This window comes from Spermophilus citellus (assembly GCF_964194105.1).
Source record: "Spermophilus citellus genome assembly, chromosome: X".
Classification (NCBI taxonomy): Eukaryota; Metazoa; Chordata; class Mammalia; order Rodentia; family Sciuridae; genus Spermophilus; species Spermophilus citellus.
Genome location: NC_138190.1, coordinates 58,545,581 through 58,566,133, shown reverse-complemented (window position 1 = coordinate 58,566,133; position 20,553 = coordinate 58,545,581).

Below are 20,553 nucleotides of genomic sequence, written 5' to 3'. Positions count from 1 at the left end.
CCAAATACATGTATCAATATACGAGAAAACAGAGTGAAACCTAAAAATTCAAAGTGTTACTGGAAATGAACGCTTCAACATAGAAGACCGAAATTTGGGGAACCAAGTCGCCTTCGTGTACTGATCATTACCTGAAAGTATCATCCAGTTTGGGTGAAGAAATATTTGCTGAGATTTCTGGAGTTTCATAATTTTTGGAAGCTTGGCAACCCCTTTCCATGAAAGTGTTTCTCGCCAGTCACTGCTTAGGGCTACATCAAGAGGAAACAAAGCATACATATAGAACGTGAAACTACTTCACTGTGTTAAGTTTCAAGAAGCTAGCACTAACCGTGTTGGATTTCGAGTTCCAAATACATCTATCAATATAGGAGAAAACAGAGTGAAACCTAAAAATTCAAAGTGTTACTGGAAATGAACGCTTCAACATAGAAGAACGAAATTTGGGGAACCAAGTCGCCTTCGTGTACTGATCATTACCTGAAAGTATCATCCAGTTTGTGTGAAAAAATATTTGCTGAGATTTCTGGAGATTCGTAATTTTTGGAAGCTTGGCAACCCCTTTCCATGAAAATGTTTCTCGCCAGTCACTGCTTAGGGCTACATCAAGAGGAAACAAAACATAGAGATAGAACGTGAAACTACTTTACTGTGTCAAGTTTCAAGAAGCTAGCACAAACCGTGTTGGATTTAGAGTTCCAAATACATGTATCAATATAGGAGAAAACAGAGTGAAACCTAAAAATTCAAAGTGTTACTGGAAATGAATGCTTCAACATAGAAGAACGAAATTTGGGGAACCAAGTCGCCTTCGTGTACTGATCATTACCTGAAAGTATCATCCAGTTTGGGTGAAAAAATATTTGCTGAGATTTCTGGAGACTCGTAATTTTTGGAAGCATGGCAACCCCATTCAATGGAAGTGTTTCTCGCCAGTCACTGCTTAGGGCTACATCAAGAGGAAACATAACATAGAGAGAGAACGTGAAACTACTGTATTGTGTGAACTTTCAAGAAACTAGCACATACCGTGTTGGATTTAGAGTTCCAAATACATCTATCAATATAGGAGAAAACAGTGTGAAACGCCAAAATTCAAACTGTTACTAGAAACGAACACTTCAACATAGAAGAACGAAATTTGGGGAACCAAGTGGGCCTAGTGTACTGATCATTATCTGAAGGTATCATCCAGTTTGGGTGAAAAAATATTTGCTGAGATTTCTGGAGATTCTTAATTTTTGGAAGCTTGGCAACCCCTTTCAATGAAAGTGTTTCTCGCCAGTCACTGCTTAGGGCTACATCAAGAGGAAACAAAACATAGAGATAGAACTTGAAACTACTTTATTGTGTCAAGTTTCAAGGAGCTAGCACAAACCGTGTTGGATTTAGAGTTCCATATACATCTATTAATATAGGAGAAAACAGTGTGAAACGCCAAAATTCAAACTGTTACTGGAAACGAACGCTTCAACATAGAAGAACGAAATTTGGGGAACCAAGTCGCCTTCGTGTACTGATCATTACCTGAAAGTATCATCCAGTTTGGGTGAAAAAATATTTGCTGAGATTTCTGGAGATTCGTAATTTTTGGAAGCTTGGCAACCCCTTTCCATGAAAGTGTTTCTCGCCAGTCACTGCTTAGGGCTACATCAAGAGGAAACAAAACATACAGATAGAACGTGAAACTACTTTACTGTGTCAAGTTTCAAGAAGCTAGCACAAACCGTGTTGGATTTAGAGTTCCAAATACATGTATCAATATAGGAGAAAACAGAGTGAAACCTAAAAATTCAAACTGTTACTGGAAATGAACGCTTCAACATAGAAGAACGAAATTTGGGGAACCAAGTCGCCTTCGTGTACTGATCATTACCTGAAAGTATCATCCAGTTTGTGTGAAAAAATATTTGCTGAGATTTCTGGAGATTCGTAATTTTTGGAAGCTTGGCAACCCCTTTCCATGAAAGTGTTTCTCGCCAGTCACTGCTTAGGGCTACATCAAGAGGAAACAAAACATAGAGATAGAACGTGAAACTACTTTACTGTGTCAAGTTTCAAGAAGCTAGCACAAACCGTGTTGGATTTAGAGTTCCAAATACATGTATCAATATAGGAGAAAACAGAGTGAAACCTAAAAATTCAAAGTGTTACTGGAAATGAACGCTTCAACATAGAAGAACGAAATTTGGGGAACCAAGTCGCCTTCGTGTACTGATCATTACCTGAAAGTATCATCCAGTTTGGGTGAAAAAATATTTGCTGAGATTTCTGGAGACTCGTAATTTTTGGAAGCTTGGCATCCCCATTCAATGGAAGTGTTTCTCGCCAGTCACTGCTTAGGGCTACATCAAGAGGAAACATAACATAGAGAGAGAACGTGAAACTACTGTATTGTGTGAACTTTCAAGAAGCTAGCACATACCGTGTTGGATTTAGAGTTCCACATACATCTATCAATATAGGAGAAAACAGTGTGAAACGCCAAAATTCAAACAGTTACTAGAAACGAACGCTTCAACATAGAAGAACGAAATTTGGGGAACCAAGTCGCCTTCGTGTACTGATCATTACCTGAAAGTATCATCCAGTTTGGGTGAAAAAATATTTGCTGAGATTTCTGGAGATTCGTAATTTTTGGAAGCTTGGCAACCCCTTTCCATGAAAATGTTTCTCGCCAGTCACTGTTTAGGGCTACATCAAGAGGAAACAAAACATAGAGATAGAACCTGAAACTACTTTACTGTGTCAAGTTTCAAGAAGCTAGCACAAACCGTGTTGGATTTAGAGTTCCAAATACATGTATCAATATAGGAGAAAACAGAGTGAAACCTAAAAATTCAAAGTGTTACTGGAAATGAACGCTTCAACATAGAAGAACGAAATTTGGGGAACCAAGTCGCCTTCGTGTACTGATCATTACCTGAAAGTATCATCCAGTTTGGGTGAAAAAATATTTGCTGAGATTTCTGGAGATTCGTAATTTTTGGAAGCTTGGCAACCCCTTTCCATGAAAGTGTTTCTCGCCAGTCACTGTTTAGGGCTACATCAAGAGGAAACAAAGCATACATATAGAACGTGAAACTACTTTACTGTGTCAAGTTTCAAGAAGCTAGCAGAAACCGTGTTGGATTTAGAGTTCCAAATACATGTATCAATATAGGAGAAAACAGAGTGAATCCTAAAAATTAAAACTGTTACTGGAAATGAACGCTTCAACATAGAAGAACGAAATTTGGGGAACCAAGTCGCCTTCGTGTACTGATCATTACCTGAAAGAATCATCCAGTTTGGGTGAAAAAATATTTGCTGAGATTTCTGGAGATTCGTAATATTTGGAAGCTTGGCAACGCCTTTCCATGAAAATGTTTCTCGCCAGTCACTGCTTAGGGCTACATCAAGAGGAAACAAAACATAGAGATAGAACGTGAAACTTCTTTACTGTGTCAAGTTTCTAGAAGCTAGCACAAACCGTGTTGGATTTAGAGTTCCAAATACATCTATCAATATAGGAGAAAACAGAGTGAAACCTAAAAATTCAAAGTGTTACTGGAAATGAACGCTTCAACATAGAAGAACGAAATTTGGGGAACCAAGTCGCCTTCGTGTACTGATCATTACCTGAAAGTATCATCCAGTTTGGGTGAAAAAATATTTGCTGAGATTTCTGGAGATTCGTAATTTTTGGAAGCTTGGCAACCCCTTTCCATGAAAATGTTTCTCGCCAGTCACTGCTTAGGGCTACATCAAGAGGAAACAAAACATAGAGATAGAACGTGAAACTACTTTACTGTGTGAAGTTTCAAGAAGCTAGCACAAACCGTGTTGGATTTAGAGTTCCAAATACATCTATCAATATAGGAGAAAACAGAGTGATACCAAAAAATTCAAAGTGTTACTGGAAATGAAAGCTTCAACATAGAAGAACGAAATTTGGGGAACCAAGTCGCCTTCGTGTACTGATCATTACCTGAAAGTATCATCCAGTTTGGGTGAAAAAATATTTGCTGAGATTTCTGGAGATTCGTAATTTTTGAAGCTTGGCAACCCCTTTCAATGAAAGTGTTTCTCGCCAGTCACTGCTTAGGGCTACATCAAGATGAAACAAAACATACAGATAGAACGTGAAACTACTTTACTGTGTCAAGTATCAAGAAGGTAGCACAAACCGTGTTGGATTTAGAGTTCCAAATACATGTATCAATATAGGAGAAAACAGAGTGAAATCTAAAAATTCAAACTGTTACTGGAAATGAACGCTTCAACATAGAAGAACGAAATTTGGGGAACCAAGTCGCCTTCGTGTACTGATCATTACCTGAAAGTATCATCCAGTTTGTGTGAAAAAATATTTGCTGAGATTTCTGGAGATTCGTAATTTTTGGAAGCTTGGCAACCCCTTTCCATGAAAATGTTTCTCGCCAGTCACTGCTTAGGGCTACATCAAGAGGAAACAAAACATAGAGATAGAACGTGAAACTACTTTACTGTGTCAAGTTTCAAGAAGCTAGCACAAACCGTGTTGGATTTAGAGTTCCAAATACATGTATCAATATAGGAGAAAACAGAGTGAAACCTAAAAATTCAAACTGTTACTGGAAATGAACGCTTCAACATAGAAGAACGAAATTTGGGGAACCAAGTCGCCTTCGTGTACTGATCATTACCTGAAAGTATCATCCAGTTTCGGTGAAAAAATATTTGCTGAGATTTCTGGAGATTCGTAATTTTTGGAAGCTTGGCAACCCCTTTCCATGAAAGTGTTTCTCGCCAGTCACTGCTTAGGGCTACATCAAGAGGAAACAAAACATAGAGATAGAACGTGAAACTACTTTACTGTGTCAAGTTTCAAGAAGCTAGCACAAACCGTGTTGGATTTAGAGTTCCAAATACATCTATCAATATAGGAGAAAACAGAGTGAAACCTAAAAATTCAAAGTGTTACTGGAAATGAACGCTTCAACATAGAAGAACGAAATTTGGGGAACCAAGTCGCCTTCGTGTACTGATCATTACCTGAAAGTATCATCCAGTTTGGGTGAAAAAATATTTGCTGAGATTTCTGGAGATTCGTAATTTTTGGAAGCTTGGCAACCCCTTTCCATGAAAATGTTTCTCGCCAGTCACTGTTTAGGGCTACATCAAGAGGAAACAAAACATAGAGATAGAACCTGAAACTACTTTACTGTGTCAAGTTTCAAGAAGCTAGCACAAACCGTGTTGGATTTAGAGTTCCAAATACATGTATCAATATAGGAGAAAACAGAGTGAAACCTAAAAATTCAAAGTGTTACTGGAAATGAACGCTTCAACATAGAAGAACGAAATTTGGGGAACCAAGTCGCCTTCGTGTACTGATCATTACCTGAAAGTATCATCCAGTTTGGGTGAAAAAATATTTGCTGAGATTTCTGGAGATTCGTAATTTTTGGAAGCTTGGCAACCCCTTTCCATGAAAATGTTTCTCGCCAGTCACTGTTTAGGGCTACATCAAGAGGAAACAAAACATAGAGATAGAACCTGAAACTACTTTACTGTGTCAAGTTTCAAGAAGCTAGCACAAACCGTGTTGGATTTAGAGTTCCAAATACATGTATCAATATAGGAGAAAACAGAGTGAAACCTAAAAATTCAAAGTGTTACTGGAAATGAACGCTTCAACATAGAAGAACGAAATTTGGGGAACCAAGTCGCCTTCGTGTACTGATCATTACCTGAAAGTATCATCCAGATTGGGTGAAAAAATATTTGCTGAGATTTCTGGAGATTCGTAATTTTTGGAAGCTTGGCAACCCCTTTCAATGAAAGTGTTTCTCGCCAGTCACTGCTTAGGGCTACATCAAGAGGAAACAAAGCATACATATAGAACGTGAAACTACTTTACTGTGTCAAGTTTCAAGAAGCTAGCAGAAACCGTGTTGGATTTAGAGTTCCAAATACATGTATCAATATAGGAGAAAACAGAGTGAATCCTAAAAATTAAAACTGTTACTGGAAATGAACGCTTCAACATAGAAGAACGAAATTTGGGGAACCAAGTCGCCTTCGTGTACTGATCATTACCTGAAAGTATCATCCAGTTTGGGTGAAAAAATATTTGCTGAAATTTCTGGAGATTCGTAATATTTGGAAGCTTGGCAACGCCTTTCCATGAAAATGTTTCTCGCCAGTCACTGCTTAGGGCTACATCAAGAGGAAACAAAACATAGAGATAGAACGTGAAACTACTTTACTGTGTCAAGTTTCTAGAAGCTAGCACAAACCGTGTTGGATTTAGAGTTCCAAATACATCTATCAATATAGGAGAAAACAGAGTGAAACCTAAAAATTCAAAGTGTTACTGGAAATGAACGCTTCAACATAGAAGAACGAAATTTGGGGAACCAAGTCGACTTCGTGTACTGATCATTCCCTGAAAGTATCATCCAGTTTGGGTGAAAAAATATTTGCTGAGATTTCTGGAGATTCGTAATTTTTGGAAGCTTGGCAACGCCTTTCCATGAAAATGTTTCTCGCCAGTCACTGCTTAGGGCTACATCAAGAGGAAACAAAACATAGAGATAGAACGTGAAACTACTTTACTGTGTCAAGTTTCTAGAAGCTAGCACAAACCGTGTTGGATTTAGAGTTCCAAATACATCTATCAATATAGGAGAAAACAGAGTGATACCTAAAAATTCAAAGTGTTACTGGAAATGAACGCTTCAACATAGAAGAACGAAATTTGGGGAACCAAGTCGACTTCGTGTACTGATCATTCCCTGAAAGTATCATCCAGTTTGGGTGAAAAAATATTTGCTGAGATTTCTGGAGATTCGTAATTTTTGGAAGCTTGGCAACGCCTTTCCATGAAAATGTTTCTCGCCAGTCACTGCTTAGGGCTACATCAAGAGGAAACAAAACATACAGATAGAACGTGAAACTACTTTACTGTGTGAAGTTTCAAGAAGCTAGCACAAACCGTGTTGGATTTAGAGTTCCAAATACATCTATCAATATAGGAGAAAACAGAGTGATACCTAAAAATTCAAAGTGTTACTGGAAATGAAAGCTTCAACATAGAAGAATGAAATTTGGGGAACCAAGTCGCCTTCGTGTACTGATCATTACCTGAAAGTATCATCCAGTTTGGGTGAAAAAATATTTGCTGAGATTTCTGGAGATTCGTAATTTTTGAAGCTTGGCAACCCCTTTCAATGAAAGTGTTTCTCGCCAGTCACTGCTTAGGGCTACATCAAGATGAAACAAAACATACAGATAGAACGTGAAACTACTTTACTGTGTCAAGTATCAAGAAGGTAGCACAAACCGTGTTGGATTTAGAGTTCCAAATACATGTATCAATATAGGAGAAAACAGAGTGAAATCTAAAAATTCAAACTGTTACTGGAAATGAACGCTTCAACATAGAAGAACGAAATTTGGGGAACCAAGTCGCCTTCGTGTACTGATCATTACCTGAAAGTATCATCCAGTTTGTGTGAAAAAATATTTGCTGAGATTTCTGGAGATTCGTAATTTTTGGAAGCTTGGCAACCCCTTTCCATGAAAATGTTTCTCGCCAGTCACTGCTTAGGGCTACATCAAGAGGAAACAAAACATAGAGATAGAACGTGAAAATACTTTACTGTGTCAAGTTTCAAGAAGCTAGCACAAACCGTGTTGGATTTAGAGTTCCAAATACATCTATCAATATAGGAGAAAACAGAGTGAAACCTAAAAATTCAAAGTGTTACTGGAAATGAACGCTTCAACATAGAAGAACGAAATTTGGGGAACCAAGTCGCCTTCGTGTACTGATCATTACCTGAAAGTATCATCCAGTTTGAGTGAAAAAATATTTGCTGAGATTTCTGGAGATTCATAATTTTTGGAAGCTTGGCAACCCCTTTCCATGAAAGTGTTTCTCGCCAGTCACTGCTTAGGGCTACATCAAGAGGAAACAAAACATAGAGATAGAAAGTGAAACTACTTTACTGTGTCAAGTTTCAAGAAGCTAGCACAAACCGTGTTGGATTTAGAGTTCCAAATACATCTATCAATATAGGAGAAAACAGAGTGAAACCTAAAAATTCAAAGTGTTACTGGAAATGAACGCTTCAACATAGAAGAACGAAATTTGGGGAACCAAGTCGCCTTCGTGTACTGATCATTACCTGAAAGTATCATCCAGTTTGGGTGAAAAAATATTTGCTGAGATTTCTGGAGACTCGTAATTTTTGGAAGCTTCGCCACCCCTTTCAATGAAAGTGATTCTCGCCAGTCACTGCTTAGGGCTACATCAAGAGGAAACAAAACATAGAGATAGAAGTTGAAACTACTTTATTGTGTGAAGTTTGTAGAAGCTAGCACGTACCGTGTTGGATTTAGAGTTCCAAATACATCTATCAATATAGGAGAAAACAGTTTAAAACCTCAAAATTCAAACTGTTACTGGAAACGAACGCTTCAACATAGAAGAACGAAATTTGGGGAACCAAGTGGGCCTAGTGTACTGATCATTACCTAAAAGTATCACCCAGTTTGGGCGAAAATATATTTACTGAGATTTCTGGAGATACTTAATTTTTGGAAGCTTGGCAACCCCTTTCAATGAAAGCGTTTCTCGCCAGTCACTGCTTAGGGCTACATCAAGAGGAAACATAACATAGAGAGAGAACGTGAAACTACTTTACTGTGTGAAGTTTCAAGAAGCTAGCACATACCGTGTTGGATTTAGAGTTCCAAATACATCTATCAATATAGGAGAAAACAATGTGAAACGCCAAAATTCAAACTGTTACTGGAAACGAACGCTTCAACATAGAAGAACGAAATTTGGGGAACCAAGTGGGCTTAGTGTACTGATCATTACCTGAAAGTATCATCCAGTTTGGGTGAAAAAATATTTGCTGAGATTTCTGGAGATACTTAATTTATGGAAGCTTGGCAACCACTTTCAATGAAAGTGTTTCTCGCCAGTCACTGCTTAGGGCTACATTAAGAGGAAACAAAACATAGAGATAGAAGTTGATACTACTTTATTGTGTCAAGTTTCAAGAAGCTAGCACAAACCGTGTTTGATTCAGAGTTCCAAATACATCTATCAATATAGGAGAAAACAGTGTGAAACGCCAAAATTCAAACTGTTACTGGAAACGAACGCTTCAACATAGAAGAACGAAATGTGGGGAACCAAGTGGGCTTAGTGTACTGATCATTACCTGAAAGTATCATCCAGTTTGGGTGAAAAAATATTTGCTGAGATTTCTGGAGACTCGTAATTTTTGGAAGCTTGGCAACCCCTTTCAATGAAAGTGTTTCTCGCCAGTCACTGCTTACGGCTACATCAAGAGGAAACATAACATAGAGAGAGAACGTGAAACTAGTTTACTGTGTCAAGTTTCAAGAAGATAGCACATACCGTGTTGGATTTAGAGTTCCAAATACATCTATCAATATAGGAGAAAACAGTGTGAAACGCCAAAATTCAAAGTGTTACTGGAAACGAACGCTTCAACATAGAAGAACGAAATTTGGGGAACCAAGTGGGCTTAGTATACTGATCATTACCTGAAAGTATCATCCAGTTTGGGTGAAAAAATATTTGCTGAGATTTCTGGAGACTCGTAATTTTTGGAAGCTTGGCAACCCCATTCAATGAAAGTGTTTCTCGCCAGTCACTGCTTAGGGCTACATCAAGAGGAAACATAACATAGAGAGAGAACGTGAAACTACTGTATTGTGTGAAGTTTCAAGAAGCTAGCACATACCATGTTGGATTTAGAGTTCCAGATACATCTATCAATATAGGAGAAAACAGTGTGAAACGCCAAAATTCAAACTGTTACTAGAAACGAACGCTTCAACATAGAAGAACGAAATTTGGGGAACCAAGTGGGCCTAGTGTACTGATCATTACCTGAAGGTATCATCCAGTTTGGGTGAAAAAATATTTGCTGAGATTTCTGGAGACTCGTAATTTTTGGAAGCTTGGCAACCCCTTTCAATGAAAGTGTTTCTCGCCAGTCACTGCTTAGGGCTACATCAAGAGGAAACATAACATAGAGAGAGAACGTGAAAATACTTTACTGTGTGAAGTTTCAAGAAGCTAGCACAAACTGTGTTGGATTTAGAGTTCCAAATACATCTATCAATATAGGAGAAAACAGTGTGAAACGCCAAAATTCAAACTGTTACTGGAAACGAACGCTTCAACATAGAAGAACGAAATTTGGGGAACCAAGTGGGCTTAGTGTACTGATCATTACCTGAAAGTATCATCCAGTTTGGGTGAAAAAATATTTGCTGAGATTTCTGGAGACTCGTAATTTTTGGAAGCTTGGCAACCCCTTTCAATGAAAGTGTTTCTCGCCAGTCACTGCTTAGGGCTACATCAAGAGGAAACAAAACAGAGACAGAAGTTGAAACTACTTTATTGTGTCAAGTTTCAAGGAGCTAGCACAAACCGTGTTGGATTTAGAGTTCCAAATACATCTATCAATATAGGAGAAAACAGTGTGAAACGCCAAAATTCAAACTGTTACTGGAAACGAACGCTTCAACATAGAAGAACGAAATTTGGGGAACCAAGTGGGCTTAGTGTACTGATCATTACCTGAAGGTATCATCCACTTTGGGTGAAAAAATATTTGCTGAGATTTCTGGAGATACTTAATTTTTGGAAGCTTGGCAACCCCTTTCAAAGAAAGTGTTTCTCGCCAGTCACTGCTTAGGGCTACATCAAGAGGAAACATAACATAGAGAGAGAACGTGAAACTACTGTATTGTGTGAAGTTTCAAGAAGCTAGCACATACCATGTTGGATTTAGAGTTCCAAATACATCTATCAATATAGGAGAAAACAGTGTGAAACGCCAAAATTCAAACTGTTACTAGAAACGAACGCTTCAACATAGAAGAACAAAATTTGGGGAACCAAGTGGGCCTAGTGTACTGATCATTACCTGAAGGTATCATCCAGTTTGGGTGAAAAAATATTTGCTGAGATTTGTGGAGACTCTTAATTTTTGGAATCTTGGCAACCCCTTTCAATGAAAGTGTTTCTCGCCAGTCACAGCTTAGGGCTACATCAAGAGGAAACATAACATAGAGAGAGAACGTGAAACTACTTTATTGTGTGAAGTTTCTAGAAGCTAGCACGTACCGTGTTGGATTTAGAGTTCCAAATACATCTATCAATATAGGAGAAAACAGTGTGAAACGCCAAAATTCAAACTGTTACTGGAAACGAACGCTTCAACATAGACGAACGAAATTTGGGGAACCAAGTGGGCTTAGTGTACTGATCATTACCTGAAAGTATCATCCAGTTTGGGTGAAAAAATATTTGCTGAGATTTCTGGAGACTCGTAATTTTTGGAAGCTTGGCAACCCCATTCAATGAAAGTGTTTCTCGCCAGTCACTGCTTAGGGCTACATCAAGAGGAAACATAACATAGAGAGAGAACGTGAAACTACTTTACTGTGTGAGGTTTCAAGAAGCTAGCACATACCGTGTTGGATTTAGAGTTCCAAATACATCTATCAATATAGGAGAAAACAGTGTGAAACGACAAAATTCAAACTGTTACTAGAAACGAACGCTTCAACATAGAAGAACGAAATTTGGGGAACCAAGTGGGCCTAGTGTACTGATCATTACCTGAAGGTATCATCCAGTTTGGGTGAAAAAATATTTGCTGTGATTTCTGGAGATTCTTAATTTTTGGAAGCTTCGCAACCCCTTTCAATGAAAGTGTTTCTCGCCAGTCACTGCTTAGGGCTACATCAAGAGGAAACATAACATAGAGAGAGAACGTGAAACTACTTTACTGTGTCAAGTTTCAAGAAGCTAGCACAAACCGTGTTGGATTTAGAGTTCCAAATACATCTATCAATATAGGAGAAAACAGAGTGAAACCTAAAAATTCAAAGTGTTACTGGAAATGAACGCTTCAACATAGAAGAACGAAATTTGCGGAACCAAGTCGCCTTCGTGTACTGATCATTACCTGAAAGTATCATCCAGTTTGGGTGAAAAAATATTTGCTGAGATTTCTGGAGATTCGTAATTTTTGGAAGCTTGGCAACCCCTTTCCATGAAAATGTTTCTCGCCAGTCACTGTTTAGGGCTACATCAAGAGGAAACAAAACATAGAGATAGAACCTGAAACTACTTTACTGTGTCAAGTTTCAAGAAGCTAGCACAAACCGTGTTGGATTTAGAGTTCCAAATACATGTATCAATATAGGAGAAAACAGAGTGAAACCTAAAAATTCAAAGTGTTACTGGAAATGAACGCTTCAACATAGAAGAACGAAATTTGGGGAACCAAGTCGCCTTCGTGTACTGATCATTACCTGAAAGTATCATCCAGTTTGGGTGAAAAAATATTTGCTGAGATTTCTGGAGATTCGTAATTTTTGGAAGCTTGGCAACCCCTTTCCATGAAAGTGTTTCTTGCCAGTCACTGCTTAGGGCTACATCAAGAGGAAACAAAACATAGAGATAGAACGTGAAACTACTTTACTGTGTCAAGTTTCAAGAAGCTAGCACAAACCGTGTTGGATTTAGAGTTCCAAATACATCTATCAATATAGGAGAAAACAGAGTGAAACCTAAAAATTCAAAGTGTTACTGGAAATGAACGCTTCAACATAGAAGAACGAAATTTGGGGAACCAAGTCGCCTTCGTGTACTGATCATTACCTGAAAGTATCATCCAGTTTGGGTGAAAAAATATTTGCTGAGATTTCTGGAGATTCGTAATTTTTGGAAGCTTGGCAACCCCTTTCCATGAAAATGTTTCTCGCCAGTCACTGTTTAGGGCTACATCAAGAGGAAACAAAACATAGAGATAGAACCTGAAACTACTTTACTGTGTCAAGTTTCAAGAAGCTAGCACAAACCGTGTTGGATTTAGAGTTCCAAATACATGTATCAATATAGGAGAAAACAGAGTGAAACCTAAAAATTCAAAGTGTTACTGGAAATGAACGCTTCAACATAGAAGAACGAAATTTGGGGAACCAAGTCGCCTTCGTGTACTGATCATTACCTGAAAGTATCATCCAGATTGGGTGAAAAAATATTTGCTGAGATTTCTGGAGATTCGTAATTTTTGGAAGCTTGGCAACCCCTTTCCATGAAAGTGTTTCTCGCCAGTCACTGCTTAGGGCTACATCAAGAGGAAACAAAGCATACATATAGAACGTGAAACTACTTTACTGTGTCAAGTTTCAAGAAGCTAGCAGAAACCGTGTTGGATTTAGAGTTCCAAATACATGTATCAATATAGGAGAAAACAGAGTGAATCCTAAAAATTAAAACTGTTACTGGAAATGAACGCTTCAACATAGAAGAACGAAATTTGGGGAACCAAGTCGCCTTCGTGTACTGATCATTACCTGAAAGTATCATCCAGTTTGGGTGAAAAAATATTTGCTGAAATTTCTGGAGATTCGTAATATTTGGAAGCTTGGCAACGCCTTTCCATGAAAATGTTTCTCGCCAGTCACTGCTTAGGGCTACATCAAGAGGAAACAAAACATAGAGATAGAACGTGAAACTACTTTACTGTGTCAAGTTTCTAGAAGCTAGCACAAACCGTGTTGGATTTAGAGTTCCAAATACATCTATCAATATAGGAGAAAACAGAGTGAAACCTAAAAATTCAAAGTGTTACTGGAAATGAACGCTTCAACATAGAAGAACGAAATTTGGGGAACCAAGTCGACTTCGTGTACTGATCATTCCCTGAAAGTATCATCCAGTTTGGGTGAAAAAATATTTGCTGAGATTTCTGGAGATTCGTAATTTTTGGAAGCTTGGCAACGCCTTTCCATGAAAATGTTTCTCGCCAGTCACTGCTTAGGGCTACATCAAGAGGAAACAAAACATAGAGATAGAACGTGAAACTACTTTACTGTGTGAAGTTTCAAGAAGCTAGCACAAACCGTGTTGGATTTAGAGTTCCAAATACATCTATCAATATAGGAGAAAACAGAGTGATACCTAAAAATTCAAAGTGTTACTGGAAATGAAAGCTTCAACATAGAAGAATGAAATTTGGGGAACCAAGTCGCCTTCGTGTACTGATCATTACCTGAAAGTATCATCCAGTTTGGGTGAAAAAATATTTGCTGAGATTTCTGGAGATTCGTAATTTTTGAAGCTTGGCAACCCCTTTCAATGAAAGTGTTTCTCGCCAGTCACTGCTTAGGGCTACATCAAGATGAAACAAAACATACAGATAGAACGTGAAACTACTTTACTGTGTCAAGTATCAAGAAGGTAGCACAAACCGTGTTGGATTTAGAGTTCCAAATACATGTATCAATATAGGAGAAAACAGAGTGAAATCTAAAAATTCAAACTGTTACTGGAAATGAACGCTTCAACATAGAAGAACGAAATTTGGGGAACCAAGTCGCCTTCGTGTACTGATCATTACCTGAAAGTATCATCCAGTTTGTGTGAAAAAATATTTGCTGAGATTTCTGGAGATTCGTAATTTTTGGAAGCTTGGCAACCCCTTTCCATGAAAATGTTTCTCGCCAGTCACTGCTTAGGGCTACATCAAGAGGAAACAAAACATAGAGATAGAACGTGAAACTACTTTACTGTGTCAAGTTTCAAGAAGCTAGCACAAACCGTGTTGGATTTAGAGTTCCAAATACATGTATCAATATAGGAGAAAACAGAGTGGAAGCTAAAAATTCAAACTGTTACTGGAAATGAACGCTTCAACATAGAAGAACGAAATTTGGGGAACCAAGTCGCCTTCGTGTACTGATCATTACCTGAAAGTATCATCCAGTTTGGGTGAAAAAATATTTGCTGAGATTTCTGGAGATTCGTAATTTTTGGAAGCTTGGCAACCCCTTTCCATGAAAGTGTTTCTTGCCAGTCACTGCTTAGGGCTACATCAAGAGGAAACAAAACATAGAGATAGAACGTGAAACTACTTTACTGTGTCAAGTTTCAAGAAGCTAGCACAAACCGTGTTGGATTTAGAGTTCCAAATACATCTATCAATATAGGAGAAAACAGAGTGAAACCTAAAAATTCAAAGTGTTACTGGAAATGAACGCTTCAACATAGAAGAACGAAATTTGGGGAACCAAGTCGCCTTCGTGTACTGATCATTACCTGAAAGTATCATCCAGTTTGAGTGAAAAAATATTTGCTGAGATTTCTGGAGATTCATAATTTTTGGAAGCTTGGCAACCCCTTTCCATGAAAGTGTTTCTCGCCAGTCACTGCTTAGGGCTACATCAAGAGGAAACAAAACATAGAGATAGAAAGTGAAACTACTTTACTGTGTCAAGTTTCAAGAAGCTAGCACAAACCGTGTTGGATTTAGAGTTCCAAATACATCTATCAATATAGGAGAAAACAGAGTGAAACCTAAAAATTCAAAGTGTTACTGGAAATGAACGCTTCAACATAGAAGAACGAAATTTGGGGAACCAAGTCGCCTTCATGTACTGATCATTACCTGAAAGTATCATCCAGTTTGGGTGAAAAAATATTTGCTGAGATTTCTGGAGACTCGTAATTTTTGGAAGCTTCGCCACCCCTTTCAATGAAAGTGATTCTCGCCAGTCACTGCTTAGGGCTACATCAAGAGGAAACAAAACATAGAGATAGAAGTTGAAACTACTTTATTGTGTGAAGTTTGTAGAAGCTAGCACGTACCGTGTTGGATTTAGAGTTCCAAATACATCTATCAATATAGGAGAAAACAGTGTGAAACGCCAAAATTCAAACTGTTACTGGAAACGAACGCTTCAACATAGAAGAACGAAATTTGGGGAACCAAGTGGGCCTAGTGTACTGATCATTACCTAAAAGTATCACCCAGTTTGGGTGAAAATATATTTACTGAGATTTCTGGAGATACTTAATTTTTGGAAGCTTGGCAACCCCTTTCAATGAAAGCGTTTCTCGCCAGTCACTGCTTAGGGCTACATCAAGAGGAAACATAACATAGAGAGAGAACGTGAAACTACTTTACTGTGTGAAGTTTCAAGAAGCTAGCACATACCGTGTTGGATTTAGAGTTCCAAATACATCTATCAATATAGGAGAAAACAATGTGAAACGCCAAAATTCAAACTGTTACTGGAAACGAACGCTTCAACATAGAAGAACGAAATTTGGGGAACCAAGTGGGCTTAGTGTACTGATCATTACCTGAAAGTATCATCCAGTTTGGGTGAAAAAATATTTGCTGAGATTTCTGGAGATACTTAATTTATGGAAGCTTGGCAACCACTTTCAATGAAAGTGTTTCTCGCCAGTCACTGCTTAGGGCTACATTAAGAGGAAACAAAACATAGAGATAGAAGTTGATACTACTTTATTGTGTCAAGTTTCAAGAAGCTAGCACAAACCGTGTTTGATTCAGAGTTCCAAATACATCTATCAATATAGGAGAAAACAGTGTGAAACGCCAAAATTCAAACTGTTACTGGAAACGAACGCTTCAACATAGAAGAATGAAATTTGGGGAACCAAGTGGGCTTAGTGTACTGATAATTACCTGAAAGTATCATCCAGTTTGGGTGAAAAAATATTTGCTGAGATTTCTGGAGACTCGTAATTTTTGGAAGCTTGGCAACCCCATTCAATGAAAGTGTTTCTCGCCAGTCACTGCTTAGGGCTACATCAAGAGGAAACATAACATAGAGAGAGAACGTGAAACTACTGTATTGTGTGAAGTTTCAAGAAGCTAGCACATACCATGTTGGATTTAGAGTTCCAGATACATCTATCAATATAGGAGAAAACAGTGTGAAACGCCAAAATTCAAACTGTTACTAGAAACGAACGCTTCAACATAGAAGAACGAAATTTGGGGAACCAAGTGGGCCTAGTGTACTGATCATTACCTGAAGGTATCATCCAGTTTGGGTGAAAAAATATTTGCTGAGATTTCTGGAGACTCGTAATTTTTGGAAGCTTGGCAACCCCTTTCAATGAAAGTGTTTCTCGCCAGTCACTGCTTAGGGCTACATCAAGAGGAAACATAACATAGAGAGAGAACGTGAAAATACTTTACTGTGTGAAGTTTCAAGAAGCTAGCACAAACTGTGTTGGATTTAGAGTTCCAAATACATCTATCAATATAGGAGAAAACAGTGTGAAACGCCAAAATTCAAACTGTTACTGGAAACGAACGCTTCAACATAGAAGAACGAAATTTGGGGAACCAAGTGGGCTTAGTGTACTGATCATTACCTTAAAGTATCATCCAGTTTGGGTGAAAAAATATTTGCTGAGATTTCTGGAGACTCGTAATTTTTGGAAGCTTGGCAACCCCTTTCAATGAAAGTGTTTCTCGCCAGTCACTGCTTAGGGCTACATAAAGAGGAAACAAAACATAGAGACAGAAGTTGAAACTACTTTATTGTGTCAAGTTTCAAGGAGCTAGCACAAACCGTGTTGGATTTAGAGTTCCAAATACATCTATCAATATAGGAGAAAACAGTGTGAAACGCCAAAATTCAAACTGTTACTGGAAACGAACGCTTCAACATAGAAGAACGAAATTTGGGGAACCAAGTGGGCTTAGTGTACTGATCATTACCTGAAGGTATCATCCACTTTGGGTGAAAAAATATTTGCTGAGATTTCTGGAGATACTTAATTTTTGGAAGCTTGGCAACCCCTTTCAATGAAAGTGTTTCTCGCCAGTCACTGCTTAGGGCTACATCAAGAGGAAACATAACATAGAGAGAGAACGTGAAACTACTGTATTGTGTGAAGTTTCAAGAAGCTAGCACATACCATGTTGGATTTAGAGTTCCAAATACATCTATCAATATAGGAGAAAACAGTGTGAAACGCCAAAATTCAAACTGTTACTAGAAACGAACGCTTCAACATAGAAGAACGAAATTTGGGGAACCAAGTGGGCCTAGTGTACTGATCATTACCTGAAGGTATCATCCAGTTTGGGTGAAAAAATATTTGCTGAGATTTGTGGAGACTCTTAATTTTTGGAAGCTTGGCAACCCCTTTCATTGAAAGTGTTTCTCGCCAGTCACAGCTTAGGGCTACATCAAGAGGAAACATAACATAGAGAGAGAATGTGAAACTACTTTATTGTGTGAAGTTTCTAGAAGCTAGCACGTACCGTGTTGGATTTAGAGTTCCAAATACATCTATCAATATAGGAGAAAACAGTGTGAAACGCCAAAATTCAAACTGTTACTGGAAACGAACGCTTCAACATAGACGAACGAAATTTGGGGAACCAAGTGGGCTTAGTGTACTGATCATTACCTGAAAGTATCATCCAGTTTGGGTGAAAAAATATTTGCTGAGATTTCTGGAGACTCGTAATTTTTGGAAGCTTGGCAACCCCATTCAATGAAAGTGTTTCTCGCCAGTCACTGCTTAGGGCTACATCAAGAGGAAACATAACATAGAGAGAGAACGTGAAACTACTTTACTGTGTGAAGTTTCAAGAAGCTAGCACATACCGTGTTGGATTTAGATTTCCAAATACATCTATCAATATAGGAGAAAACAGTGTGAAACGACAAAATTCAAACTGTTACTAGAAACGAACGCTTCAACATAGAAGAACGAAATTTGGGGAACCAAGTGGGCCTAGTGTACTGATCATTACCTGAAGGTATCATCCAGTTTGGGTGAAAAAATATTTGCTGTGATTTCTGGAGATTCTTAATTTTTGGAAGCTTCACAACCCCTTTCAATGAAAGTGTTTCTCGCCAGTCACTGCTTAGGGCTACATCAAGAGGAAACATAACATAGAGAGAGAACGTGAAACTACTTTACTGTGTGAAGTTTCAAGAAGCTAGCACAAACCGTGTTGGATTTAGAGTTCCAAATACATCTATCAATATAGGAGAAAACAGTGTGAAATGCCAAAATTCAAACTGTTACTGGAAACGAACGCTTCAACATAGAAGAACGAAATGTGGGGAACCAAGTGGGCTTAGTGTACTGATCATTACCTGAAAGTATCATCCAGTTTGGGTGAAAAAATATTTGCTGAGATTTCTGGAGACTCGTAATTTTTGGAAGCTTGGCAACCCCTTTCAATGAAAGTGTTTCTCGCCAGTCACTGCTTACGGCTACATCAAGAGGAAACATAACATAGAGAGAGAACGTGAAACTAGTTTACTGTGTCAAGTTTCAAGAAGATAGCACATACCGTGTTGGATTTAGAGTTCCAAATACATCTATCAATATAGGAGAAAACAGTGTGAAACGCCAAAATTCAAAGTGTTACTGGAAACGAACGCTTCAACATAGAAGAACGAAATTTGGGGAACCAAGTGGGCTTAGTATACTGATCATTACCTGAAAGTATCATCCAGTTTGGGTGAAAAAATATTTGCTGAGATTTCTGGAGACTCGTAATTTTTGGAAGCTTGGCAACCCCATTCAATGAAAGTGTTTCTCGCCAGTCACTGCTTAGGGCTACATCAAGAGGAAACATAATATAGAGAGAGAACGTGAAACTACTGTATTGTGTGAAGTTTCAAGAAGCTAGCACATACCATGTTGGATTTAGAGTTCCAGATACATCTATCAATATAGGAGAAAACAGTGTGAAACGCCAAAATTCAAACTGTTACTAGAAACGAACGCTTCAACATAGAAGAACGAAATTTGGGGAACCAAGTGGGCCTAGTGTACTGATCATTACCTGAAAGTATCATCCAGTTTGAGTGAAAAAATATTTGCTGAGATTTCTGGAGATTCATAATTTTTGGAAGCTTGGCAACCCCTTTCCATGAAAGTGTTTCTCGCCAGTCACTGCTTAGGGCTACATCAAGAGGAAACAAAACATAGAGATAGAAAGTGAAACTACTTTACTGTGTCAAGTTTCAAGAAGCTAGCACAAACCGTGTTGGATTTAGAGTTCCAAATACATCTATCAATATAGGAGAAAACAGAGTGAAACCTAAAAATTCAAAGTGTTACTGGAAATGAACGCTTCAACATAGAAGAACGAAATTTGGGGAACCAAGTCGCCTTCGTGTACTGATCATTACCTGAAAGTATCATCCAGTTTGGGTGAAAAAATATTTGCTGAGATTTCTGGAGACTCGTAATTTTTGGAAGCTTGGCAACCCCTTTCAATGAAAGTGTTTCTCGCCAGTCACTGCTTAGGGCTACATCAAGAGGAAACAAAACATAGAGACAGAAGTTGAAACTACTTTATTGTGTCAAGTTTCAAGGAGCTAGCACAAACCGTGTTGGATTTAGAGTTCCAAATACATCTATCAATATAGGAGAAAACAGTGTGAAACGCCAAAATTCAAACTGTTACTGGAAACGAACGCTTCAACATAGAAGAACGAAATTTGGGGAACCAAGTGGGCTTAGTGTACTGATCATTACCTGAAGGTATCATCCACTTTGGGTGAAAAAATATTTGCTGAGATTTCTGGAGATACTTAATTTTTGGAAGCTTGGCAACCCCTTTCAATGAAAGTGTTTCTCGCCAGTCACTGCTTAGGGCTACATCAAGAGGAAACATAACATAGAGAGAGAACGTGAAACTACTTTATTGTGTGAAGTTTCTA